The sequence below is a fragment of the Rhinoderma darwinii genome, unplaced genomic scaffold, assembly GCF_050947455.1.
Source record: "Rhinoderma darwinii isolate aRhiDar2 unplaced genomic scaffold, aRhiDar2.hap1 Scaffold_674, whole genome shotgun sequence".
NCBI classification, from domain to species: domain Eukaryota; kingdom Metazoa; phylum Chordata; class Amphibia; order Anura; family Rhinodermatidae; genus Rhinoderma; species Rhinoderma darwinii.
In genome coordinates, this window is record NW_027464232.1 from 1 (window position 1) to 24521 (window position 24521).

Here is a 24521-nt window from a genome sequence, read left to right on the forward strand (position 1 = left end):
GGATGCCCATTTCAAATACCCAACACAAACAAGAGACCCCTCTGAAAATAGATAGAAGACGAGGGCACCGGGAGAGCATTTGTCGACAGGTTGAAACATCATCTATGAGACTAACAAAAGTTCCTTCGAGCCGGAATTGAACCAGCGACCTAAGGATTGCTGATTTTCTACTACAGTCCTCCGCTCTACCAGCTGAGCTATCGAAGGCTTGCCGAGCTGGTTGTCGGGTGCTTCCTAAGCTTGCAAATGAGTTACATGAGTAGGGAAACAGAGGAGAATTGTCCCGCTCTTTGAAAAACTCGGCAAACCAAAACTTTGGAGAATACGGGCGTCGATCCCGTTACCTCTCGCATGCTAAGCGAGCGCTCTACCATTTGAGCTAATCCCCCTTCTGGCAGTCCATGTTGGGGTCCATGCTGGTTTCCATGTTGGGGTGCCTGATTCACCACAATTGTGATCATCACATACTTTTCAACCTGTAGCTTTAAGCTTTTTTTTTTTTTTTTTTTTAAGTGTGGATGTCTTTCTCCCGTAAAAGCAGAAGGAGCGTGGAGCTTACAGGGTGCCGGGTGGTGTAAAAGTATAGGTGAGTCGTTAGTGTACAGAGTGAAGAATTGTGGGAAGAGAAAAGAAATCAGAATGATTTAAATAAGAAAGTCGCAACGTAGAAAAGATGGTCTAGATCCAATGGCCCATTTGGTTGTGGGCCCAAAAGCCTTTGCCTGTGCCACTTTGTTGCAAAGGCGAAAACATGTGGCATGAGAAACTGGGAGGTTGCGTGTATAAAAAGCATAGTCTGAAGGTCGTGAAAATGAGATGGTCAGGGATCGGGGGTCTCTATTCTATTTTTACGAGAAAAACATGTGATTCCGACCGGGGATAATGGCCAAATTGTAACAGGGGGCGTGAGTAAAAGAGAGCACTTAGCAGAGGATGGTTTCGATCCATCGACCTCTGGGTTATGGGCCCAGCACGCTTCCGCTGCGCCACTCTGCTGCCATACCTCCAAAAGAGAGGGGTAGCCTATTACCCGCTGACTGTTGTTAAGACGCTAATGTGGAGGCCATCTCTGTGTTGCAATTGTCCATTTGTTGGCGGCTGTAGTTCCACGCAGTTGTTATGTTTTATCATTCTCTTCTTTTTATTGTGTTGATCAGAAGGTCCTCTAAGAAACATACTCCATTTACCATGTTGTGGCTTTTTTACGACTTTAATCAAAGTGGGGGAGCGTGGTTGTCTCTGTGGCGCAATTGGTTAGCGCGTTCGGCTGTTAACCGGAAGGTTGGTGGTTCAAGCCCACCCAGGGACGGCAGTGTCCTCTTTTTGTCTCAGTTGCATGTTACAGAAAATCCTATGGTGCCTCTCAACTTAAAGTTTCGGCCAGAAGAGGAGGGCACCGGTTGTAAGACCATTTCAACATGTACAGTGTGAAAAATTTTGAGAAGAGAAAAAAATCCCAGTGATTTGGATGACATAGTTGCAATGTAGAAAGAATGGTCCAGAGCCTTTGGCCCTCTTTGGTTGTGGGCCTAAATGTCTTTCCATGCGCCACTCTGTTTCAAAGAAGATGACACATGACATGAGAAACTGGGAGGTTCAAGCAAAGCTTGAAGGTTGTGAAAACTTTTTTTTGTCTGATAACCAAAAGGTTGGTGGTTCAAGCCCACCCAGGGATGATTGTACCCTCTTTTTGTTTCAGTTGCATGTCAGAGTTACAGAAAGTCCTACTGTGGCTCTCAACTGAGAGTTTCGGTCGGATGCCCATTTCAAATACCCAACACAAACAAGAGACCCCTCTGAAAATAGATAGAAGACGAGGGCACCGGGAGAGCATTTGTCGACAGGTTGAAACATCATCTATGAGACTAACAAAAGTTCCTTCGAGCCGGAATTGAACCAGCGACCTAAGGATTGCTGATTTTCTACTACAGTCCTCCGCTCTACCAGCTGAGCTATCGAAGGCTTGCCGAGCTGGTTGTCGGGTGCTTCCTAAGCTTGCAAATGAGTTACATGAGTAGGGAAACAGAGGAGAATTGTCCCGCTCTTTGAAAAACTCGGCAAACCAAAACTTTGGAGAATACGGGCGTCGATCCCGTTACCTCTCGCATGCTAAGCGAGCGCTCTACCATTTGAGCTAATCCCCCTTCTGGCAGTCCATGTTGGGGTCCATGCTGGTTTCCATGTTGGGGTGCCTGATTCACCACAATTGTGATCATCACATACTTTTCAACCTGTAGCTTTAAGCTTTTTTTTTTTTTTTTTTTTAAGTGTGGATGTCTTTCTCCCGTAAAAGCAGAAGGAGCGTGGAGCTTACAGGGTGCCGGGTGGTGTAAAAGTATAGGTGAGTCGTTAGTGTACAGAGTGAAGAATTGTGGGAAGAGAAAAGAAATCAGAATGATTTAAATAAGAAAGTCGCAACGTAGAAAAGATGGTCTAGATCCAATGGCCCATTTGGTTGTGGGCCCAAAAGCCTTTGCCTGTGCCACTTTGTTGCAAAGGCGAAAACATGTGGCATGAGAAACTGGGAGGTTGCGTGTATAAAAAGCATAGTCTGAAGGTCGTGAAAATGAGATGGTCAGGGATCGGGGGTCTCTATTCTATTTTTACGAGAAAAACATGTGATTCCGACCGGGGATAATGGCCAAATTGTAACAGGGGGCGTGAGTAAAAGAGAGCACTTAGCAGAGGATGGTTTCGATCCATCGACCTCTGGGTTATGGGCCCAGCACGCTTCCGCTGCGCCACTCTGCTGCCATACCTCCAAAAGAGAGGGGTAGCCTATTACCCGCTGACTGTTGTTAAGACGCTAATGTGGAGGCCATCTCTGTGTTGCAATTGTCCATTTGTTGGCGGCTGTAGTTCCACGCAGTTGTTATGTTTTATCATTCTCTTCTTTTTATTGTGTTGATCAGAAGGTCCTCTAAGAAACATACTCCATTTACCATGTTGTGGCTTTTTTACGACTTTAATCAAAGTGGGGGAGCGTGGTTGTCTCTGTGGCGCAATTGGTTAGCGCGTTCGGCTGTTAACCGGAAGGTTGGTGGTTCAAGCCCACCCAGGGACGGCAGTGTCCTCTTTTTGTCTCAGTTGCATGTTACAGAAAATCCTATGGTGCCTCTCAACTTAAAGTTTCGGCCAGAAGAGGAGGGCACCGGTTGTAAGACCATTTCAACATGTACAGTGTGAAAAATTTTGAGAAGAGAAAAAAATCCCAGTGATTTGGATGACATAGTTGCAATGTAGAAAGAATGGTCCAGAGCCTTTGGCCCTCTTTGGTTGTGGGCCTAAATGTCTTTCCATGCGCCACTCTGTTTCAAAGAAGATGACACATGACATGAGAAACTGGGAGGTTCAAGCAAAGCTTGAAGGTTGTGAAAACTTTTTTTTGTCTGATAACCAAAAGGTTGGTGGTTCAAGCCCACCCAGGGATGATTGTACCCTCTTTTTGTTTCAGTTGCATGTCAGAGTTACAGAAAGTCCTACTGTGGCTCTCAACTGAGAGTTTCGGTCGGATGCCCATTTCAAATACCCAACACAAACAAGAGACCCCTCTGAAAATAGATAGAAGACGAGGGCACCGGGAGAGCATTTGTCGACAGGTTGAAACATCATCTATGAGACTAACAAAAGTTCCTTCGAGCCGGAATTGAACCAGCGACCTAAGGATTGCTGATTTTCTACTACAGTCCTCCGCTCTACCAGCTGAGCTATCGAAGGCTTGCCGAGCTGGTTGTCGGGTGCTTCCTAAGCTTGCAAATGAGTTACATGAGTAGGGAAACAGAGGAGAATTGTCCCGCTCTTTGAAAAACTCGGCAAACCAAAACTTTGGAGAATACGGGCGTCGATCCCGTTACCTCTCGCATGCTAAGCGAGCGCTCTACCATTTGAGCTAATCCCCCTTCTGGCAGTCCATGTTGGGGTCCATGCTGGTTTCCATGTTGGGGTGCCTGATTCACCACAATTGTGATCATCACATACTTTTCAACCTGTAGCTTTAAGCTTTTTTTTTTTTTTTTTTTTAAGTGTGGATGTCTTTCTCCCGTAAAAGCAGAAGGAGCGTGGAGCTTACAGGGTGCCGGGTGGTGTAAAAGTATAGGTGAGTCGTTAGTGTACAGAGTGAAGAATTGTGGGAAGAGAAAAGAAATCAGAATGATTTAAATAAGAAAGTCGCAACGTAGAAAAGATGGTCTAGATCCAATGGCCCATTTGGTTGTGGGCCCAAAAGCCTTTGCCTGTGCCACTTTGTTGCAAAGGCGAAAACATGTGGCATGAGAAACTGGGAGGTTGCGTGTATAAAAAGCATAGTCTGAAGGTCGTGAAAATGAGATGGTCAGGGATCGGGGGTCTCTATTCTATTTTTACGAGAAAAACATGTGATTCCGACCGGGGATAATGGCCAAATTGTAACAGGGGGCGTGAGTAAAAGAGAGCACTTAGCAGAGGATGGTTTCGATCCATCGACCTCTGGGTTATGGGCCCAGCACGCTTCCGCTGCGCCACTCTGCTGCCATACCTCCAAAAGAGAGGGGTAGCCTATTACCCGCTGACTGTTGTTAAGACGCTAATGTGGAGGCCATCTCTGTGTTGCAATTGTCCATTTGTTGGCGGCTGTAGTTCCACGCAGTTGTTATGTTTTATCATTCTCTTCTTTTTATTGTGTTGATCAGAAGGTCCTCTAAGAAACATACTCCATTTACCATGTTGTGGCTTTTTTACGACTTTAATCAAAGTGGGGGAGCGTGGTTGTCTCTGTGGCGCAATTGGTTAGCGCGTTCGGCTGTTAACCGGAAGGTTGGTGGTTCAAGCCCACCCAGGGACGGCAGTGTCCTCTTTTTGTCTCAGTTGCATGTTACAGAAAATCCTATGGTGCCTCTCAACTTAAAGTTTCGGCCAGAAGAGGAGGGCACCGGTTGTAAGACCATTTCAACATGTACAGTGTGAAAAATTTTGAGAAGAGAAAAAAATCCCAGTGATTTGGATGACATAGTTGCAATGTAGAAAGAATGGTCCAGAGCCTTTGGCCCTCTTTGGTTGTGGGCCTAAATGTCTTTCCATGCGCCACTCTGTTTCAAAGAAGATGACACATGACATGAGAAACTGGGAGGTTCAAGCAAAGCTTGAAGGTTGTGAAAACTTTTTTTTGTCTGATAACCAAAAGGTTGGTGGTTCAAGCCCACCCAGGGATGATTGTACCCTCTTTTTGTTTCAGTTGCATGTCAGAGTTACAGAAAGTCCTACTGTGGCTCTCAACTGAGAGTTTCGGTCGGATGCCCATTTCAAATACCCAACACAAACAAGAGACCCCTCTGAAAATAGATAGAAGACGAGGGCACCGGGAGAGCATTTGTCGACAGGTTGAAACATCATCTATGAGACTAACAAAAGTTCCTTCGAGCCGGAATTGAACCAGCGACCTAAGGATTGCTGATTTTCTACTACAGTCCTCCGCTCTACCAGCTGAGCTATCGAAGGCTTGCCGAGCTGGTTGTCGGGTGCTTCCTAAGCTTGCAAATGAGTTACATGAGTAGGGAAACAGAGGAGAATTGTCCCGCTCTTTGAAAAACTCGGCAAACCAAAACTTTGGAGAATACGGGCGTCGATCCCGTTACCTCTCGCATGCTAAGCGAGCGCTCTACCATTTGAGCTAATCCCCCTTCTGGCAGTCCATGTTGGGGTCCATGCTGGTTTCCATGTTGGGGTGCCTGATTCACCACAATTGTGATCATCACATACTTTTCAACCTGTAGCTTTAAGCTTTTTTTTTTTTTTTTTTTTAAGTGTGGATGTCTTTCTCCCGTAAAAGCAGAAGGAGCGTGGAGCTTACAGGGTGCCGGGTGGTGTAAAAGTATAGGTGAGTCGTTAGTGTACAGAGTGAAGAATTGTGGGAAGAGAAAAGAAATCAGAATGATTTAAATAAGAAAGTCGCAACGTAGAAAAGATGGTCTAGATCCAATGGCCCATTTGGTTGTGGGCCCAAAAGCCTTTGCCTGTGCCACTTTGTTGCAAAGGCGAAAACATGTGGCATGAGAAACTGGGAGGTTGCGTGTATAAAAAGCATAGTCTGAAGGTCGTGAAAATGAGATGGTCAGGGATCGGGGGTCTCTATTCTATTTTTACGAGAAAAACATGTGATTCCGACCGGGGATAATGGCCAAATTGTAACAGGGGGCGTGAGTAAAAGAGAGCACTTAGCAGAGGATGGTTTCGATCCATCGACCTCTGGGTTATGGGCCCAGCACGCTTCCGCTGCGCCACTCTGCTGCCATACCTCCAAAAGAGAGGGGTAGCCTATTACCCGCTGACTGTTGTTAAGACGCTAATGTGGAGGCCATCTCTGTGTTGCAATTGTCCATTTGTTGGCGGCTGTAGTTCCACGCAGTTGTTATGTTTTATCATTCTCTTCTTTTTATTGTGTTGATCAGAAGGTCCTCTAAGAAACATACTCCATTTACCATGTTGTGGCTTTTTTACGACTTTAATCAAAGTGGGGGAGCGTGGTTGTCTCTGTGGCGCAATTGGTTAGCGCGTTCGGCTGTTAACCGGAAGGTTGGTGGTTCAAGCCCACCCAGGGACGGCAGTGTCCTCTTTTTGTCTCAGTTGCATGTTACAGAAAATCCTATGGTGCCTCTCAACTTAAAGTTTCGGCCAGAAGAGGAGGGCACCGGTTGTAAGACCATTTCAACATGTACAGTGTGAAAAATTTTGAGAAGAGAAAAAAATCCCAGTGATTTGGATGACATAGTTGCAATGTAGAAAGAATGGTCCAGAGCCTTTGGCCCTCTTTGGTTGTGGGCCTAAATGTCTTTCCATGCGCCACTCTGTTTCAAAGAAGATGACACATGACATGAGAAACTGGGAGGTTCAAGCAAAGCTTGAAGGTTGTGAAAACTTTTTTTTGTCTGATAACCAAAAGGTTGGTGGTTCAAGCCCACCCAGGGATGATTGTACCCTCTTTTTGTTTCAGTTGCATGTCAGAGTTACAGAAAGTCCTACTGTGGCTCTCAACTGAGAGTTTCGGTCGGATGCCCATTTCAAGTACCCAACACAAACAAGAGACCCCTCTGAAAATAGATAGAAGACGAGGGCACCGGGAGAGCATTTGTCGACAGGTTGAAACATCATCTATGAGACTAACAAAAGTTCCTTCGAGCCGGAATTGAACCAGCGACCTAAGGATTGCTGATTTTCTACTACAGTCCTCCGCTCTACCAGCTGAGCTATCGAAGGCTTGCTGAGCTGGTTGTCGGGTGCTTCCTAAGCTTGCAAATGAGTTACATGAGTAGGGAAACAGAGGAGAATTGTCCCGCTCTTTGAAAAACTCGGCAAACCAAAACTTTGGAGAATACGGGCGTCGATCCCGTTACCTCTCGCATGCTAAGCGAGCGCTCTACCATTTGAGCTAATCCCCCTTCTGGCAGTCCATGTTGGGGTCCATGCTGGTTTCCATGTTGGGGTGCCTGATTCACCACAATTGTGATCATCACATACTTTTCAACCTGTAGCTTTAAGCTTTTTTTTTTTTTTTTTTTTTTTTAAGTGTGGATGTCTTTCTCCCGTAAAAGCAGAAGGAGCGTGGAGCTTACAGGGTGCCGGGTGGTGTAAAAGTATAGGTGAGTCGTTAGTGTACAGAGTGAAGAATTGTGGGAAGAGAAAAGAAATCAGAATGATTTAAATAAGAAAGTCGCAACGTAGAAAAGATGGTCTAGATCCAATGGCCCATTTGGTTGTGGGCCCAAAAGCCTTTGCCTGTGCCACTTTGTTGCAAAGGCGAAAACATGTGGCATGAGAAACTGGGAGGTTGCGTGTATAAAAAGCATAGTCTGAAGGTCGTGAAAATGAGATGGTCAGGGATCGGGGGTCTCTATTCTATTTTTACGAGAAAAACATGTGATTCCGACCGGGGATAATGGCCAAATTGTAACAGGGGGCGTGAGTAAAAGAGAGCACTTAGCAGAGGATGGTTTCGATCCATCGACCTCTGGGTTATGGGCCCAGCACGCTTCCGCTGCGCCACTCTGCTGCCATACCTCCAAAAGAGAGGGGTAGCCTATTACCCGCTGACTGTTGTTAAGACGCTAATGTGGAGGCCATCTCTGTGTTGCAATTGTCCATTTGTTGGCGGCTGTAGTTCCACGCAGTTGTTATGTTTTATCATTCTCTTCTTTTTATTGTGTTGATCAGAAGGTCCTCTAAGAAACATACTCCATTTACCATGTTGTGGCTTTTTTACGACTTTAATCAAAGTGGGGGAGCGTGGTTGTCTCTGTGGCGCAATTGGTTAGCGCGTTCGGCTGTTAACCGGAAGGTTGGTGGTTCAAGCCCACCCAGGGACGGCAGTGTCCTCTTTTTGTCTCAGTTGCATGTTACAGAAAATCCTATGGTGCCTCTCAACTTAAAGTTTCGGCCAGAAGAGGAGGGCACCGGTTGTAAGACCATTTCAACATGTACAGTGTGAAAAATTTTGAGAAGAGAAAAAAATCCCAGTGATTTGGATGACATAGTTGCAATGTAGAAAGAATGGTCCAGAGCCTTTGGCCCTCTTTGGTTGTGGGCCTAAATGTCTTTCCATGCGCCACTCTGTTTCAAAGAAGATGACACATGACATGAGAAACTGGGAGGTTCAAGCAAAGCTTGAAGGTTGTGAAAACTTTTTTTTGTCTGATAACCAAAAGGTTGGTGGTTCAAGCCCACCCAGGGATGATTGTACCCTCTTTTTGTTTCAGTTGCATGTCAGAGTTACAGAAAGTCCTACTGTGGCTCTCAACTGAGAGTTTCGGTCGGATGCCCATTTCAAATACCCAACACAAACAAGAGACCCCTCTGAAAATAGATAGAAGACGAGGGCACCGGGAGAGCATTTGTCGACAGGTTGAAACATCATCTATGAGACTAACAAAAGTTCCTTCGAGCCGGAATTGAACCAGCGACCTAAGGATTGCTGATTTTCTACTACAGTCCTCCGCTCTACCAGCTGAGCTATCGAAGGCTTGCCGAGTTGGTTGTCGGGTGCTTCCTAAGCTTGCAAATGAGTTACATGAGTAGGGAAACAGAGGAGAATTGTCCCGCTCTTTGAAAAACTCGGCAAACCAAAACTTTGGAGAATACGGGCGTCGATCCCGTTACCTCTCGCATGCTAAGCGAGCGCTCTACCATTTGAGCTAATCCCCCTTCTGGCAGTCCATGTTGGGGTCCATGCTGGTTTCCATGTTGGGGTGCCTGATTCACCACAATTGTGATCATCACATACTTTTCAACCTGTAGCTTTAAGCTTTTTTTTTTTTTTTTTTTATTTTTTTTTACGTGTGGATGTCTTTCTCCCGTAAAAGCAGAAGGAGCGTGGAGCTTACAGGGTGCCGGGTGGTGTAAAAGTATAGGTGAGTCGTTAGTGTACAGAGTGAAGAATTGTGGGAAGAGAAAAGAAATCAGAATGATTTAAATAAGAAAGTCGCAACGTAGAAAAGATGGTCTAGATCCAATGGCCCATTTGGTTGTGGGCCCAAAAGCCTTTGCCTGTGCCACTTTGTTGCAAAGGCGAAAACATGTGGCATGAGAAACTGGGAGGTTGCGTGTATAAAAAGCATAGTCTGAAGGTCGTGAAAATGAGATGGTCAGGGATCGGGGGTCTCTATTCTATTTTTACGAGAAAAACATGTGATTCCGACCGGGGATAATGGCCAAATTGTAACAGGGGGCGTGAGTAAAAGAGAGCACTTAGCAGAGGATGGTTTCGATCCATCGACCTCTGGGTTATGGGCCCAGCACGCTTCCGCTGCGCCACTCTGCTGCCATACCTCCAAAAGAGAGGGGTAGCCTATTACCCGCTGACTGTTGTTAAGACGCTAATGTGGAGGCCATCTCTGTGTTGCAATTGTCCATTTGTTGGCGGCTGTAGTTCCACGCAGTTGTTATGTTTTATCATTCTCTTCTTTTTATTGTGTTGATCAGAAGGTCCTCTAAGAAACATACTCCATTTACCATGTTGTGGCTTTTTTACGACTTTAATCAAAGTGGGGGAGCGTGGTTGTCTCTGTGGCGCAATTGGTTAGCGCGTTCGGCTGTTAACCGGAAGGTTGGTGGTTCAAGCCCACCCAGGGACGGCAGTGTCCTCTTTTTGTCTCAGTTGCATGTTACAGAAAATCCTATGGTGCCTCTCAACTTAAAGTTTCGGCCAGAAGAGGAGGGCACCGGTTGTAAGACCATTTCAACATGTACAGTGTGAAAAATTTTGAGAAGAGAAAAAAATCCCAGTGATTTGGATGACATAGTTGCAATGTAGAAAGAATGGTCCAGAGCCTTTGGCCCTCTTTGGTTGTGGGCCTAAATGTCTTTCCATGCGCCACTCTGTTTCAAAGAAGATGACACATGACATGAGAAACTGGGAGGTTCAAGCAAAGCTTGAAGGTTGTGAAAACTTTTTTTTGTCTGATAACCAAAAGGTTGGTGGTTCAAGCCCACCCAGGGATGATTGTACCCTCTTTTTGTTTCAGTTGCATGTCAGAGTTACAGAAAGTCCTACTGTGGCTCTCAACTGAGAGTTTCGGTCGGATGCCCATTTCAAATACCCAACACAAACAAGAGACCCCTCTGAAAATAGATAGAAGACGAGGGCACCGGGAGAGCATTTGTCGACAGGTTGAAACATCATCTATGAGACTAACAAAAGTTCCTTCGAGCCGGAATTGAACCAGCGACCTAAGGATTGCTGATTTTCTACTACAGTCCTCCGCTCTACCAGCTGAGCTATCGAAGGCTTGCCGAGCTGGTTGTCGGGTGCTTCCTAAGCTTGCAAATGAGTTACATGAGTAGGGAAACAGAGGAGAATTGTCCCGCTCTTTGAAAAACTCGGCAAACCAAAACTTTGGAGAATACGGGCGTCGATCCCGTTACCTCTCGCATGCTAAGCGAGCGCTCTACCATTTGAGCTAATCCCCCTTCTGGCAGTCCATGTTGGGGTCCATGCTGGTTTCCATGTTGGGGTGCCTGATTCACCACAATTGTGATCATCACATACTTTTCAACCTGTAGCTTTAAGCTTTTTTTTTTTTTTTTTTTTTTAAGTGTGGATGTCTTTCTCCCGTAAAAGCAGAAGGAGCGTGGAGCTTACAGGGTGCCGGGTGGTGTAATAGTATAGGTGAGTCGTTAGTGTACAGAGTGAAGAATTGTGGGAAGAGAAAAGAAATCAGAATGATTTAAATAAGAAAGTCGCAACGTAGAAAAGATGGTCTAGATCCAATGGCCCATTTGGTTGTGGGCCCAAAAGCCTTTGCCTGTGCCACTTTGTTGCAAAGGCGAAAACATGTGGCATGAGAAACTGGGAGGTTGCGTGTATAAAAAGCATAGTCTGAAGGTCGTGAAAATGAGATGGTCAGGGATCGGGGGTCTCTATTCTATTTTTACGAGAAAAACATGTGATTCCGACCGGGGATAATGGCCAAATTGTAACAGGGGGCGTGAGTAAAAGAGAGCACTTAGCAGAGGATGGTTTCGATCCATCGACCTCTGGGTTATGGGCCCAGCACGCTTCCGCTGCGCCACTCTGCTGCCATACCTCCAAAAGAGAGGGGTAGCCTATTACCCGCTGACTGTTGTTAAGACGCTAATGTGGAGGCCATCTCTGTGTTGCAATTGTCCATTTGTTGGCGGCTGTAGTTCCACGCAGTTGTTATGTTTTATCATTCTCTTCTTTTTATTGTGTTGATCAGAAGGTCCTCTAAGAAACATACTCCATTTACCATGTTGTGGCTTTTTTACGACTTTAATCAAAGTGGGGGAGCGTGGTTGTCTCTGTGGCGCAATTGGTTAGCGCGTTCGGCTGTTAACCGGAAGGTTGGTGGTTCAAGCCCACCCAGGGACGGCAGTGTCCTCTTTTTGTCTCAGTTGCATGTTACAGAAAATCCTATGGTGCCTCTCAACTTAAAGTTTCGGCCAGAAGAGGAGGGCACCGGTTGTAAGACCATTTCAACATGTACAGTGTGAAAAATTTTGAGAAGAGAAAAAAATCCCAGTGATTTGGATGACATAGTTGCAATGTAGAAAGAATGGTCCAGAGCCTTTGGCCCTCTTTGGTTGTGGGCCTAAATGTCTTTCCATGCGCCACTCTGTTTCAAAGAAGATGACACATGACATGAGAAACTGGGAGGTTCAAGCAAAGCTTGAAGGTTGTGAAAACTTTTTTTTGTCTGATAACCAAAAGGTTGGTGGTTCAAGCCCACCCAGGGATGATTGTACCCTCTTTTTGTTTCAGTTGCATGTCAGAGTTACAGAAAGTCCTACTGTGGCTCTCAACTGAGAGTTTCGGTCGGATGCCCATTTCAAATACCCAACACAAACAAGAGACCCCTCTGAAAATAGATAGAAGACGAGGGCACCGGGAGAGCATTTGTCGACAGGTTGAAACATCATCTATGAGACTAACAAAAGTTCCTTCGAGCCGGAATTTAACCAGCGACCTAAGGATTGCTGATTTTCTACTACAGTCCTCCGCTCTACCAGCTGAGCTATCGAAGGCTTGCCGAGCTGGTTGTCGGGTGCTTCCTAAGCTTGCAAATGAGTTACATGAGTAGGGAAACAGAGGAGAATTGTCCCGCTCTTTGAAAAACTCGGCAAACCAAAACTTTGGAGAATACGGGCGTCGATCCCGTTACCTCTCGCATGCTAAGCGAGCGCTCTACCATTTGAGCTAATCCCCCTTCTGGCAGTCCATGTTGGGGTCCATGCTGGTTTCCATGTTGGGGTGCCTGATTCACCACAATTGTGATCATCACATACTTTTCAACCTGTAGCTTTAAGCTTTTTTTTTTTTTTTTTTTTTTAAGTGTGGATGTCTTTCTCCCGTAAAAGCAGAAGGAGCGTGGAGCTTACAGGGTGCCGGGTGGTGTAAAAGTATAGGTGAGTCGTTAGTGTACAGAGTGAAGAATTGTGGGAAGAGAAAAGAAATCAGAATGATTTAAATAAGAAAGTCGCAACGTAGAAAAGATGGTCTAGATCCAATGGCCCATTTGGTTGTGGGCCCAAAAGCCTTTGCCTGTGCCACTTTGTTGCAAAGGCGAAAACATGTGGCATGAGAAACTGGGAGGTTGCGTGTATAAAAAGCATAGTCTGAAGGTCGTGAAAATGAGATGGTCAGGGATCGGGGGTCTCTATTCTATTTTTACGAGAAAAACATGTGATTCCGACCGGGGATAATGGCCAAATTGTAACAGGGGGCGTGAGTAAAAGAGAGCACTTAGCAGAGGATGGTTTCGATCCATCGACCTCTGGGTTATGGGCCCAGCACACTTCCGCTGCGCCACTCTGCTGCCATACCTCCAAAAGAGAGGGGTAGCCTATTACCCGCTGACTGTTGTTAAGACGCTAATGTGGAGGCCATCTCTGTGTTGCAATTGTCCATTTGTTGGCGGCTGTAGTTCCACGCAGTTGTTATGTTTTATCATTCTCTTCTTTTTATTGTGTTGATCAGAAGGTCCTCTAAGAAACATACTCCATTTACCATGTTGTGGCTTTTTTACGACTTTAATCAAAGTGGGGGAGCGTGGTTGTCTCTGTGGCGCAATTGGTTAGCGCGTTCGGCTGTTAACCGGAAGGTTGGTGGTTCAAGCCCACCCAGGGACGGCAGTGTCCTCTTTTTGTCTCAGTTGCATGTTACAGAAAATCCTATGGTGCCTCTCAACTTAAAGTTTCGGCCAGAAGAGGAGGGCACCGGTTGTAAGACCATTTCAACATGTACAGTGTGAAAAATTTTGAGAAGAGAAAAAAATCCCAGTGATTTGGATGACATAGTTGCAATGTAGAAAGAATGGTCCAGAGCCTTTGGCCCTCTTTGGTTGTGGGCCTAAATGTCTTTCCATGCGCCACTCTGTTTCAAAGAAGATGACACATGACATGAGAAACTGGGAGGTTCAAGCAAAGCTTGAAGGTTGTGAAAACTTTTTTTTGTCTGATAACCAAAAGGTTGGTGGTTCAAGCCCACCCAGGGATGATTGTACCCTCTTTTTGTTTCAGTTGCATGTCAGAGTTACAGAAAGTCTCTCAACTGAGAGTTTCGGTCGGATGCCCATTTCAAATACCCAACACAAACAAGAGACCCCTCTGAAAATAGATAGAAGACGAGGGCACCGGGAGAGCATTTATCGACAGGTTGAAACATCATCTATGAGACTAACAAAAGTTCCTTCGAGCCGGAATTGAACCAGCGACCTAAGGATTGCTGATTTTCTACTACAGTCCTCCGCTCTACCAGCTGAGCTATCGAAGGCTTGCCGAGCTGGTTGTCGGGTGCTTCCTAAGCTTGCAAATGAGTTACATGAGTAGGGAAACAGAGGAGAATTGTCCCGCTCTTTGAAAAACTCGGCAAACCAAAACTTTGGAGAATACGGGCGTCGATCCCGTTACCTCTCGCATGCTAAGCGAGCGCTCTACCATTTGAGCTAATCCCCCTTCTGGCAGTCCATGTTGGGGTCCATGCTGGTTTCCATGTTGGGGTGCCTGATTCACCACAATTGTGATCATCACATACTTTTCAACCTGTAGCTTTAAGCTTTTTTTTTTTTTTTTTATGTTTTTTTTTTAAGTGTGGATGTCTTTCTCCCGTAAAAGCAGAAGGAGCGTGGAGCTTACAGGGTGCCGGGTGGTGTAAAAGTATAGGTGAGTCGTTAGTGTACAGAGTGAAGAATTGTGGGAAGAGAAAAGAAATCAGAATGATTTAAATAAGAAAGTCGCAACGTAGAAAAGATGGTCTAGATCCAATGGCCCATTTGGTTGTGGGCCCAAAAGCCTTTGCCTGTGCCACTTTGTTGCAAAGGCGAAAACATGTGGCATGAGAAACTGGGAGGTTGCGTGTATAAAAAGCATAGTCTGAAGGTCGTGAAAATGAGATGGTCAGGGATCGGGGGTCTCTATTCTATTTTTACGAGAAAAACATGTGATTCCGACCGGGGATAATGGCCAAATTGTAACAGGGGGCGTGAGTAAAAGAGAGCACTTAGCAGAGGATGGTTTCGATCCATCGACCTCTGGGTTATGGGCCCAGCACGCTTCCGCTGCGCCACTCTGCTGCCATACCTCCAAAAGAGAGGGGTAGCCTATTACCCGCTGACTGTTGTTAAGACGCTAATGTGGAGGCCATCTCTGTGTTGCAATTGTCCATTTGTTGGCGGCTGTAGTTCCACGCAGTTGTTATGTTTTATCATTCTCTTCTTTTTATTGTGTTGATCAGAAGGTCCTCTAAGAAACATACTCCATTTACCATGTTGTGGCTTTTTTACGACTTTAATCAAAGTGGGGGAGCGTGGTTGTCTCTGTGGCGCAATTGGTTAGCGCGTTCGGCTGTTAACCGGAAGGTTGGTGGTTCAAGCCCACCCAGGGACGGCAGTGTCCTCTTTTTGTCTCAGTTGCATGTTACAGAAAATCCTATGGTGCCTCTCAACTTAAAGTTTCGGCCAGAAGAGGAGGGCACCGGTTGTAAGACCATTTCAACATGTACAGTGTGAAAAATTTTGAGAAGAGAAAAAAATCCCAGTGATTTGGATGACATAGTTGCAATGTAGAAAGAATGGTCCAGAGCCTTTGGCCCTCTTTGGTTGTGGGCCTAAATGTCTTTCCATGCGCCACTCTGTTTCAAAGAAGATGACACATGACATGAGAAACTGGGAGGTTCAAGCAAAGCTTGAAGGTTGTGAAAACTTTTTTTTGTCTGATAACCAAAAGGTTGGTGGTTCAAGCCCACCCAGGGATGATTGTACCCTCTTTTTGTTTCAGTTGCATGTCAGAGTTACAGAAAGTCCTACTGTGGCTCTCAACTGAGAGTTTCGGTCGGATGCCCATTTCAAATACCCAACACAAACAAGAGACCCCTCTGAAAATAGATAGAAGACGAGGGCACCGGGAGAGCATTTGTCGACAGGTTGAAACATCATCTATGAGACTAACAAAAGTTCCTTCGAGCCGGAATTGAACCAGCGACCTAAGGATTGCTGATTTTCTACTACAGTCCTCCGCTCTACCAGCTGAGCTATCGAAGGCTTGCCGAGCTGGTTGTCGGGTGCTTCCTAAGCTTGCAAATGAGTTACATGAGTAGGGAAACAGAGGAGAATTGTCCCGCTCTTTGAAAAACTCGGCAAACCAAAACTGTGGAGAATACGGGCGTCGATCCCGTTACCTCTCGCATGCTAAGCGAGCGCTCTACCATTTGAGCTAATCCCCCTTCTGGCAGTCCATGTTGGGGTCCATGCTGGTTTCCATGTTGGGGTGCCTGATTCACCACAATTGTGATCATCACATACTTTTCAACCTGTAGCTTTAAGCTTTTTTTTTTTTTTTTTTTTTTTAAGTGTGGATGTCTTTCTCCCGTAAAAGCAGAAGGAGCGTGGAGCTTACAGGGTGCCGGGTGGTGTAAAAGTATAGGTGAGTCGTTAGTGTACAGAGTGAAGAATTGTGGGAAGAGAAAATAAATCAGAATGATTTAAATAAGAAAGTCGCATCGTAGAAAAGATGGTCTAGATCCAATGGCCCATTTGGTTGTGGGCCCAAAAGCCTTTGCCTGTGCCACTTTGTTGCAAAGGCGAAAACATGTGGCATGAGAAACTGGGAGGTTGCGTGTATAAAAAGCATAGTCTGAAGGTCGTGAAAATGAGATGGTCAGGGATCGGGGGTCTCTATTCTATTTTTACGAGAAAAACATGTGATTCCGACCGGGGATAATGGCCAAATTGTAACAGGGGGCGTGAGTAAAAGAGAGCACTTAGCAGAGGATGGTTTCGATCCATCGACCTCTGGGTTATGGGCCCAGCACGCTTCCGCTGCGCCACTCTGCTGCCATACCTCCAAAAGAGAGGGGTAGCCTATTACCCGCTGACTGTTGTTAAGACGCTAATGTGGAGGCCATCTCTGTGTTGCAATTGTCCATTTGTTGGCGGCTGTAGTTCCACGCAGTTGTTATGTTTTATCATTCTCTTCTTTTTATTGTGTTGATCAGAAGGTCCTCTAAGAAACATACTCCATTTACTATGTTGTGGCTTTTTTACGACTTTAATCAAAGTGGGGGAGCGTGGTTGTCTCTGTGGCGCAATTGGTTAGCGCGTTCGGCTGTTAACCGGAAGGTTGGTGGTTCAAGCCCACCCAGGGACGGCAGTGTCCTCTTTTTGTCTCAGTTGCATGTTACAGAAAATCCTATGGTGCCTCTCAACTTAAAGTTTCGGCCAGAAGAGGAGGGCACCGGTTGTAAGACCATTTCAACATGTACAGTGTGAAAAATTTTGAGAAGAGAAAAAAATCCCAGTGATTTGGATGACATAGTTGCAATGTAGAAAGAATGGTCCAGAGCCTTTGGCCCTCTTTGGTTGTGGGCCTAAATGTCTTTCCATGCGCCACTCTGTTTCAAAGAAGATGACACATGACATGAGAAACTGGGAGGTTCAAGCAAAGCTTGAAGGTTGTGAAAACTTTTTTTTGTCTGATAACCAAAAGGTTGGTGGTTCAAGCCCACCCAGGGATGATTGTACCCTCTTTTTGTTTCAGTTGCATGTCAGAGTTACAGAAAGTCCTACTGTGGCTCTCAACTGAGAGTTTCGGTCGGATGCCCATTTCAAATACCCAACACAAACAAGAGACCCCTCTGAAAATAGATAGAAGACGAGGGCACCGGGAGAGCATTTGTCGACAGGTTGAAACATCATCTATGAGACTAACAAAAGTTCCTTCGAGCCGGAATTGAACCAGCGACCTAAGGATTGCTGATTTTCTACTACAGTCCTCCGCTCTACCAGCTGAGCTATCGAAGGCTTGCCGAGCTGGTTGTCGGGTGCTTCCTAAGCTTGCAAATGAGTTACATGAGTAGGGAAACAGAGGAGAATTGTCCCGCTCTTTGAAAAACTCGGCAAACCAAAACTGTGGAGAATACGGGCGTCGATCCCGTTACCTCTCGCATGCTAAGCGAGCGCTCTACCATTTGAGCTAATCCCCCTTCTGGCAGTCCATGTTGGGGTCCATGCTGGTTTCCATGTTGGGGTGCCTGATTCACCACAATTGTGATCATCACATACTTTTCAACCTGTAGCTTTAAGCTTTTTTTTTTTTTTTTTTTTTTTTTTTAAGTGTGGATGTCTTTCTCCCGTAAAAGCAGAAGGAGCGTGGAGCTTACAGGGTGCCGGGTGGTGTAAAAGTATAGGTGAGTCGTTAGTGTACAGAGTGAAGAATTGTGGGAAGAGAAAAGAAATCAGAATGATTTAAATAAGAAAGTCGCAACGTAGAAAAGATGGTCTAGATCCAATGGCCCATTTGGTTGTGGGCCCAAAAGCCTTTGCCTGTGCCACTTTGTTGCAAAGGCGAAAACATGTGGCATGAGAAACTGGGAGGTTGCGTGTATAAAAAGCATAGTCTGAAGGTCGTGAAAATGAGATGGTCAGGGATCGGGGGTCTCTATTCTATTTTTACGAGAAAAACATGTGATTCCGACCGGGGATAATGGCCAAATTGTAACAGGGGGCGTGAGTAAAAGAGAGCACTTAGCAGAGGATGGTTTCGATGCATCGACCTCTGGGTTATGGGCCCAGCACGCTTCCGCTGCGCCACTCTGCTGCCATACCTCCAAAAGAGAGGGGTAGCCTATTACCCGCTGACTGTTGTTAAGACGCTAATGTGGAGGCCATCTCTGTGTTGCAATTGTCCATTTGTTGGCGGCTGTAGTTCCACGCAGTTGTTATGTTTTATCATTCTCTTCTTTTTATTGTGTTGATCAGAAGGTCCTCTAAGAAACATACTCCATTTACCATGTTGTGGCTTTTTTACGACTTTAATCAAAGTGGCGGAGCGTGGTTGTCTCTGTGGCGCAATTGGTTAGCGCGTTCGGCTGTTAACCGGAAGGTTGGTGGTTCAAGCCCACCCAGGGACGGCAGTGTCCTCTTTTTGTCTCAGTTGCATGTTACAGAAAATCCTATGGTGCCTCTCAACTTAAAGTTTCGGCCAGAAGAGGAGGGCACCGGTTGTAAGACTATTTCAACATGTACAGTGTGAAAAATTTTGAGAAGAGAAAAAAATCCCAGTGATTTGGATGACATAGTTGCAATGTAGAAAGAATGGTCCAGAGCCTTTGGCCCTCTTTGGTTGTGGGCCTAAATGTCTTTCCATGCGCCACTCTGTTTCAAAGAAGATGACACATGACATGAGAAACTGGGAGGTTCAAGCAAAGCTTGAAGGTTGTGAAAACTTTTTTTTGTCTGATAACCAAAAGGTTGGTGGTTCAAGCCCACCCAGGGATGATTGTACCCTCTTTTTGTTTCAGTTGCATGTCAGAGTTACAGAAAGTCCTACTGTGGCTCTCAACTGAGAGTTTCGGTCGGATGCCCATTTCAAATACCCAACACAAACAAGAGACCCCTCTGAAAATAGATAGAAGACGAGGGCACCGGGAGAGCATTTGTCGACAGGTTGAAACATCATCTATGAGACTAACAAAAGTTCCTTCGAGCCGGAATTGAACCAGCGACCTAAGGATTGCTGATTTTCTACTACAGTCCTCCGCTCTACCAGCTGAGCTATCGAAGGCTTGCCGAGCTGGTTGTCGGGTGCTTCCTAAGCTTGCAAATGAGTTACATGAGTAGGGAAACAGAGGAGAATTGTCCCGCTCTTTGAAAAACTCGGCAAACCAAAACTTTGGAGAATACGGGCGTCGATCCCGTTACCTCTCGCATGCTAAGCGAGCGCTCTACCATTTGAGCTAATCCCCCTTCTGGCAGTCCATGTTGGGGTCCATGCTGGTTTCCATGTTGGGGTGCCTGATTCACCACAATTGTGATCATCACATACTTTTCAACCTGTAGCTTTAAGCTTTTTTTTTTTTTTTTTTTTTTTTTTTATTTAAGTGTGGATGTCTTTCTCCCGTAAAAGCAGAAGGAGCGTGGAGCTTACAGGGTGCCGGGTGGTGTAAAAGTATAGGTGAGTCGTTAGTGTACAGAGTGAAGAATTGTGGGAAGAGAAAAGAAATCAGAATGATTTAAATAAGAAAGTCGCAACGTAGAAAAGATGGTCTAGATCCAATGGCCCATTTGGTTGTGGGCCCAAAAGCCTTTGCCTGTGCCACTTTGTTGCAAAGGCGAAAACATGTGGCATGAGAAACTGGGAGGTTGCGTGTATAAAAAGCATAGTCTGAAGGTCGTGAAAATGAGATGGTCAGGGATCGGGGGTCTCTATTCTATTTTTACGAGAAAAACATGTGATTCCGACCGGGGATAATGGCCAAATTGTAACAGGGGGCGTGAGTAAAAGAGAGCACTTAGCAGAGGATGGTTTCGATGCATCGACCTCTGGGTTATGGGCCCAGCACGCTTCCGCTGCGCCACTCTGCTGCCATACCTCCAAAAGAGAGGGGTAGCCTATTACCCGCTGACTGTTGTTAAGACGCTAATGTGGAGGCCATCTCTGTGTTGCAATTGTCCATTTGTTGGCGGCTGTAGTTCCACGCAGTTGTTATGTTTTATCATTCTCTTCTTTTTATTGTGTTGATCAGAAGGTCCTCTAAGAAACATACTCCATTTACCATGTTGTGGCTTTTTTACGACTTTAATCAAAGTGGCGGAGCGTGGTTGTCTCTGTGGCGCAATTGGTTAGCGCGTTCGGCTGTTAACCGGAAGGTTGGTGGTTCAAGCCCACCCAGGGACGGCAGTGTCCTCTTTTTGTCTCAGTTGCATGTTACAGAAAATCCTATGGTGCCTCTCAACTTAAAGTTTCGGCCAGAAGAGGAGGGCACCGGTTGTAAGACTATTTCAACATGTACAGTGTGAAAAATTTTGAGAAGAGAAAAAAATCCCAGTGATTTGGATGACATAGTTGCAATGTAGAAAGAATGGTCCAGAGCCTTTGGCCCTCTTTGGTTGTGGGCCTAAATGTCTTTCCATGCGCCACTCTGTTTCAAAGAAGATGACACATGACATGAGAAACTGGGAGGTTCAAGCAAAGCTTGAAGGTTGTGAAAACTTTTTTTTGTCTGATAACCAAAAGGTTGGTGGTTCAAGCCCACCCAGGGATGATTGTACCCTCTTTTTGTTTCAGTTGCATGTCAGAGTTACAGAAAGTCCTACTGTGGCTCTCAACTGAGAGTTTCGGTCGGATGCCCATTTCAAATACCCAACACAAACAAGAGACCCCTCTGAAAATAGATAGAAGACGAGGGCACCGGGAGAGCATTTGTCGACAGGTTGAAACATCATCTATGAGACTAACAAAAGTTCCTTCGAGCCGGAATTGAACCAGCGACCTAAGGATTGCTGATTTTCTACTACAGTCCTCCGCTCTACCAGCTGAGCTATCGAAGGCTTGCTGAGCTGGTTGTCAGGTGCTTCCTAAGCTTGCAAATGAGTTACATGAGTAGGGAAACAGAGGAGAATTGTCCCGCTCTTTGAAAAACTCGGCAAACCAAAACTTTGGAGAATACGGGCGTCGATCCCGTTACCTCTCGCATGCTAAGCGAGCGCTCTACCATTTGAGCTAATCCCCCTTCTGGCAGTCCATGTTGGGGTCCATGCTGGTTTCCATGTTGGGGTGCCTGATTCACCACAATTGTGATCATCACATACTTTTCAACCTGTAGCTTTAAGCTTTTTTTTTTTTTTTTTTTTTTTTTTTATTTAAGTGTGGATGTCTTTCTCCCGTAAAAGCAGAAGGAGCGTGGAGCTTACAGGGTGCCGGGTGGTGTAAAAGTATAGGTGAGTCGTTAGTGTACAGAGTGAAGAATTGTGGGAAGAGAAAAGAAATCAGAATGATTTAAATAAGAAAGTCGCAACGTAGAAAAGATGGTCTAGATCCAATGGCCCATTTGGTTGTGGGCCCAAAAGCCTTTGCCTGTGCCACTTTGTTGCAAAGGCGAAAACATGTGGCATGAGAAACTGGGAGGTTGCGTGTATAAAAAGCATAGTCTGAAGGTCGTGAAAATGAGATGGTCAGGGATCGGGGGTCTCTATTCTATTTTTACGAGAAAAACATGTGATTCCGACCGGGGATAATGGCCAAATTGTAACAGGGGGCGTGAGTAAAAGAGAGCACTTAGCAGAGGATGGTTTCGATGCATCGACCTCTGGGTTATGGGCCCAGCACGCTTCCGCTGCGCCACTCTGCTGCCATACCTCCAAAAGAGAGGGGTAGCCTATTACCCGCTGACTGTTGTTAAGACGCTAATGTGGAGGCCATCTCTGTGTTGCAATTGTCCATTTGTTGGCGGCTGTAGTTCCACGCAGTTGTTATGTTTTATCATTCTCTTCTTTTTATTGTGTTGATCAGAAGGTCCTCTAAGAAACATACTCCATTTACCATGTTGTGGCTTTTTTACGACTTTAATCAAAGTGGCAGAGCGTGGTTGTCTCTGTGGCGCAATTGGTTAGCGCGTTCGGCTGTTAACCGGAAGGTTGGTGGTTCAAGCCCACCCAGGGACGGCAGTGTCCTCTTTTTGTCTCAGTTGCATGTTACAGAAAATCCTATGGTGCCTCTCAACTTAAAGTTTCGGCCAGAAGAGGAGGGCACCGGTTGTAAGACTATTTCAACATGTACAGTGTGAAAAATTTTGAGAAGAGAAAAAAATCCCAGTGATTTGGATGACATAGTTGCAATGTAGAAAGAATGGTCCAGAGCCTTTGGCCCTCTTTGGTTGTGGGCCTAAATGTCTTTCCATGCGCCACTCTGTTTCAAAGAAGATGACACATGACATGAGAAACTGGGAGGTTCAAGCAAAGCTTGAAGGTTGTGAAAACTTTTTTTTGTCTGATAACCAAAAGGTTGGTGGTTCAAGCCCACCCAGGGATGATTGTACCCTCTTTTTGTTTCAGTTGCATGTCAGAGTTACAGAAAGTCCTACTGTGGCTCTCAACTGAGAGTTTCGGTCGGATGCCCATTTCAAATACCCAACACAAACAAGAGACCCCTCTGAAAATAGATAGAAGACGAGGGCACCGGGAGAGCATTTGTCGACAGGTTGAAACATCATCTATGAGACTAACAAAAGTTCCTTCGAGCCGGAATTGAACCAGCGACCTAAGGATTGCTGATTTTCTACTACAGTCCTCCGCTCTACCAGCTGAGCTATCGAAGGCTTGCCGAGCTGGTTGTCGGGTGCTTCCTAAGCTTGCAAATGAGTTACATGAGTAGGGAAACAGAGGAGAATTGTCCCGCTCTTTGAAAAACTCGGCAAACCAAAACTTTGGAGAATACGGGCGTCGATCCCGTTACCTCTCGCATGCTAAGCGAGCGCTCTACCATTTGAGCTAATCCCCCTTCTGGCAGTCCATGTTGGGGTCCATGCTGGTTTCCATGTTGGGGTGCCTGATTCACCACAATTGTGATCATCACATACTTTTCAACCTGTAGCTTTAAGCTTTTTTTTTTTTTTTTTTTTTTTTTTTATTTAAGTGTGGATGTCTTTCTCCCGTAAAAGCAGAAGGAGCGTGGAGCTTACAGGGTGCCGGGTGGTGTAAAAGTATAGGTGAGTCGTTAGTGTACAGAGTGAAGAATTGTGGGAAGAGAAAAGAAATCAGAATGATTTAAATAAGAAAGTCGCAACGTAGAAAAGATGGTCTAGATCCAATGGCCCATTTGGTTGTGGGCCCAAAAGCCTTTGCCTGTGCCACTTTGTTGCAAAGGCGAAAACATGTGGCATGAGAAACTGGGAGGTTGCGTGTATAAAAAGCATAGTCTGAAGGTCGTGAAAATGAGATGGTCAGGGATCGGGGGTCTCTATTCTATTTTTACGAGAAAAACATGTGATTCCGACCGGGGATAATGGCCAAATTGTAACAGGGGGCGTGAGTAAAAGAGAGCACTTAGCAGAGGATGGTTTCGATGCATCGACCTCTGGGTTATGGGCCCAGCACGCTTCCGCTGCGCCACTCTGCTGCCATACCTCCAAAAGAGAGGGGTAGCCTATTACCCGCTGACTGTTGTTAAGACGCTAATGTGGAGGCCATCTCTGTGTTGCAATTGTCCATTTGTTGGCGGCTGTAGTTCCACGCAGTTGTTATGTTTTATCATTCTCTTCTTTTTATTGTGTTGATCAGAAGGTCCTCTAAGACACATACTCCATTTACCATGTTGTGGCTTTTTTACGACTTTAATCAAAGTGGCAGAGCGTGGTTGTCTCTGTGGCGCAATTGGTTAGCGCGTTCGGCTGTTAACCGGAAGGTTGGTGGTTCAAGCCCACCCAGGGACGGCAGTGTCCTCTTTTTGTCTCAGTTGCATGTTACAGAAAATCCTATGGTGCCTCTCAACTTAAAGTTTCGGCCAGAAGAGGAGGGCACCGGTTGTAAGACTATTTCAACATGTACAGTGTGAAAAATTTTGAGAAGAGAAAAAAATCCCAGTGATTTGGATGACATAGTTGCAATGTAGAAAGAATGGTCCAGAGCCTTTGGCCCTCTTTGGTTGTGGGCCTAAATGTCTTTCCATGCGCCACTCTGTTTCAAAGAAGATGACACATGACATGAGAAACTGGGAGGATCAAGCAAAGCTTGAAGGTTGTGAAAACTTTTTTTTGTCTGATAACCAAA

General features: G+C 45.6%; 27 non-coding genes across 27 annotated transcripts; 14 read left to right on the forward strand and 13 right to left on the reverse strand.

Moving 5' to 3' along the window:
• Nucleotides 1-121: 121 nt before the first annotated feature.
• TRNAY-GUA (transfer RNA tyrosine (anticodon GUA)) lies at nt 122-207 on the reverse strand. The gene is given in 2 exon segments: nt 122-157; nt 171-207. It is a non-coding gene; the product is annotated as a tRNA-Tyr (tRNA).
• Nucleotides 208-1235: 1028 nt separating this feature from the next.
• Nucleotides 1236-1309, forward strand: TRNAN-GUU (transfer RNA asparagine (anticodon GUU)). Its single transcript has one exon. It is a non-coding gene; the product is annotated as a tRNA-Asn (tRNA).
• Nucleotides 1310-1876: 567 nt separating this feature from the next.
• Nucleotides 1877-1962, reverse strand: TRNAY-GUA (transfer RNA tyrosine (anticodon GUA)). The gene is given in 2 exon segments: nt 1877-1912; nt 1926-1962. It is a non-coding gene; the product is annotated as a tRNA-Tyr (tRNA).
• A 1028-nt stretch (nt 1963-2990) lies between these two features.
• On the forward strand, nt 2991-3064 carry TRNAN-GUU (transfer RNA asparagine (anticodon GUU)). Its single transcript has one exon. It is a non-coding gene; the product is annotated as a tRNA-Asn (tRNA).
• Nucleotides 3065-3631: 567 nt separating this feature from the next.
• Nucleotides 3632-3717, reverse strand: TRNAY-GUA (transfer RNA tyrosine (anticodon GUA)). The gene is given in 2 exon segments: nt 3632-3667; nt 3681-3717. It is a non-coding gene; the product is annotated as a tRNA-Tyr (tRNA).
• A 1028-nt stretch (nt 3718-4745) lies between these two features.
• TRNAN-GUU (transfer RNA asparagine (anticodon GUU)) lies at nt 4746-4819 on the forward strand. The gene has a single exon. It is a non-coding gene; the product is annotated as a tRNA-Asn (tRNA).
• A 567-nt stretch (nt 4820-5386) lies between these two features.
• TRNAY-GUA (transfer RNA tyrosine (anticodon GUA)) lies at nt 5387-5472 on the reverse strand. The gene is given in 2 exon segments: nt 5387-5422; nt 5436-5472. It is a non-coding gene; the product is annotated as a tRNA-Tyr (tRNA).
• Nucleotides 5473-6500: 1028 nt separating this feature from the next.
• Nucleotides 6501-6574, forward strand: TRNAN-GUU (transfer RNA asparagine (anticodon GUU)). The gene has a single exon. It is a non-coding gene; the product is annotated as a tRNA-Asn (tRNA).
• A 567-nt stretch (nt 6575-7141) lies between these two features.
• On the reverse strand, nt 7142-7227 carry TRNAY-GUA (transfer RNA tyrosine (anticodon GUA)). Its single transcript is given in 2 exon segments — nt 7142-7177; nt 7191-7227. It is a non-coding gene; the product is annotated as a tRNA-Tyr (tRNA).
• Nucleotides 7228-8259: 1032 nt separating this feature from the next.
• On the forward strand, nt 8260-8333 carry TRNAN-GUU (transfer RNA asparagine (anticodon GUU)). The gene has a single exon. It is a non-coding gene; the product is annotated as a tRNA-Asn (tRNA).
• Nucleotides 8334-8900: 567 nt separating this feature from the next.
• Nucleotides 8901-8986, reverse strand: TRNAY-GUA (transfer RNA tyrosine (anticodon GUA)). The gene is given in 2 exon segments: nt 8901-8936; nt 8950-8986. It is a non-coding gene; the product is annotated as a tRNA-Tyr (tRNA).
• Nucleotides 8987-10023: 1037 nt separating this feature from the next.
• On the forward strand, nt 10024-10097 carry TRNAN-GUU (transfer RNA asparagine (anticodon GUU)). The gene has a single exon. It is a non-coding gene; the product is annotated as a tRNA-Asn (tRNA).
• Nucleotides 10098-10664: 567 nt separating this feature from the next.
• On the reverse strand, nt 10665-10750 carry TRNAY-GUA (transfer RNA tyrosine (anticodon GUA)). The gene is given in 2 exon segments: nt 10665-10700; nt 10714-10750. It is a non-coding gene; the product is annotated as a tRNA-Tyr (tRNA).
• A 1030-nt stretch (nt 10751-11780) lies between these two features.
• On the forward strand, nt 11781-11854 carry TRNAN-GUU (transfer RNA asparagine (anticodon GUU)). Its single transcript has one exon. It is a non-coding gene; the product is annotated as a tRNA-Asn (tRNA).
• Nucleotides 11855-13537: 1683 nt separating this feature from the next.
• Nucleotides 13538-13611, forward strand: TRNAN-GUU (transfer RNA asparagine (anticodon GUU)). Its single transcript has one exon. It is a non-coding gene; the product is annotated as a tRNA-Asn (tRNA).
• Nucleotides 13612-14168: 557 nt separating this feature from the next.
• Nucleotides 14169-14254, reverse strand: TRNAY-GUA (transfer RNA tyrosine (anticodon GUA)). Its single transcript is given in 2 exon segments — nt 14169-14204; nt 14218-14254. It is a non-coding gene; the product is annotated as a tRNA-Tyr (tRNA).
• Nucleotides 14255-15292: 1038 nt separating this feature from the next.
• TRNAN-GUU (transfer RNA asparagine (anticodon GUU)) lies at nt 15293-15366 on the forward strand. The gene has a single exon. It is a non-coding gene; the product is annotated as a tRNA-Asn (tRNA).
• Nucleotides 15367-15933: 567 nt separating this feature from the next.
• On the reverse strand, nt 15934-16019 carry TRNAY-GUA (transfer RNA tyrosine (anticodon GUA)). Its single transcript is given in 2 exon segments — nt 15934-15969; nt 15983-16019. It is a non-coding gene; the product is annotated as a tRNA-Tyr (tRNA).
• Nucleotides 16020-17050: 1031 nt separating this feature from the next.
• TRNAN-GUU (transfer RNA asparagine (anticodon GUU)) lies at nt 17051-17124 on the forward strand. Its single transcript has one exon. It is a non-coding gene; the product is annotated as a tRNA-Asn (tRNA).
• A 567-nt stretch (nt 17125-17691) lies between these two features.
• Nucleotides 17692-17777, reverse strand: TRNAY-GUA (transfer RNA tyrosine (anticodon GUA)). The gene is given in 2 exon segments: nt 17692-17727; nt 17741-17777. It is a non-coding gene; the product is annotated as a tRNA-Tyr (tRNA).
• A 1035-nt stretch (nt 17778-18812) lies between these two features.
• Nucleotides 18813-18886, forward strand: TRNAN-GUU (transfer RNA asparagine (anticodon GUU)). The gene has a single exon. It is a non-coding gene; the product is annotated as a tRNA-Asn (tRNA).
• Nucleotides 18887-19453: 567 nt separating this feature from the next.
• On the reverse strand, nt 19454-19539 carry TRNAY-GUA (transfer RNA tyrosine (anticodon GUA)). Its single transcript is given in 2 exon segments — nt 19454-19489; nt 19503-19539. It is a non-coding gene; the product is annotated as a tRNA-Tyr (tRNA).
• A 1039-nt stretch (nt 19540-20578) lies between these two features.
• On the forward strand, nt 20579-20652 carry TRNAN-GUU (transfer RNA asparagine (anticodon GUU)). The gene has a single exon. It is a non-coding gene; the product is annotated as a tRNA-Asn (tRNA).
• Nucleotides 20653-21219: 567 nt separating this feature from the next.
• Nucleotides 21220-21305, reverse strand: TRNAY-GUA (transfer RNA tyrosine (anticodon GUA)). The gene is given in 2 exon segments: nt 21220-21255; nt 21269-21305. It is a non-coding gene; the product is annotated as a tRNA-Tyr (tRNA).
• A 1039-nt stretch (nt 21306-22344) lies between these two features.
• On the forward strand, nt 22345-22418 carry TRNAN-GUU (transfer RNA asparagine (anticodon GUU)). The gene has a single exon. It is a non-coding gene; the product is annotated as a tRNA-Asn (tRNA).
• Nucleotides 22419-22985: 567 nt separating this feature from the next.
• On the reverse strand, nt 22986-23071 carry TRNAY-GUA (transfer RNA tyrosine (anticodon GUA)). The gene is given in 2 exon segments: nt 22986-23021; nt 23035-23071. It is a non-coding gene; the product is annotated as a tRNA-Tyr (tRNA).
• Nucleotides 23072-24110: 1039 nt separating this feature from the next.
• Nucleotides 24111-24184, forward strand: TRNAN-GUU (transfer RNA asparagine (anticodon GUU)). The gene has a single exon. It is a non-coding gene; the product is annotated as a tRNA-Asn (tRNA).
• Nucleotides 24185-24521: the final 337 nt, after the last annotated feature.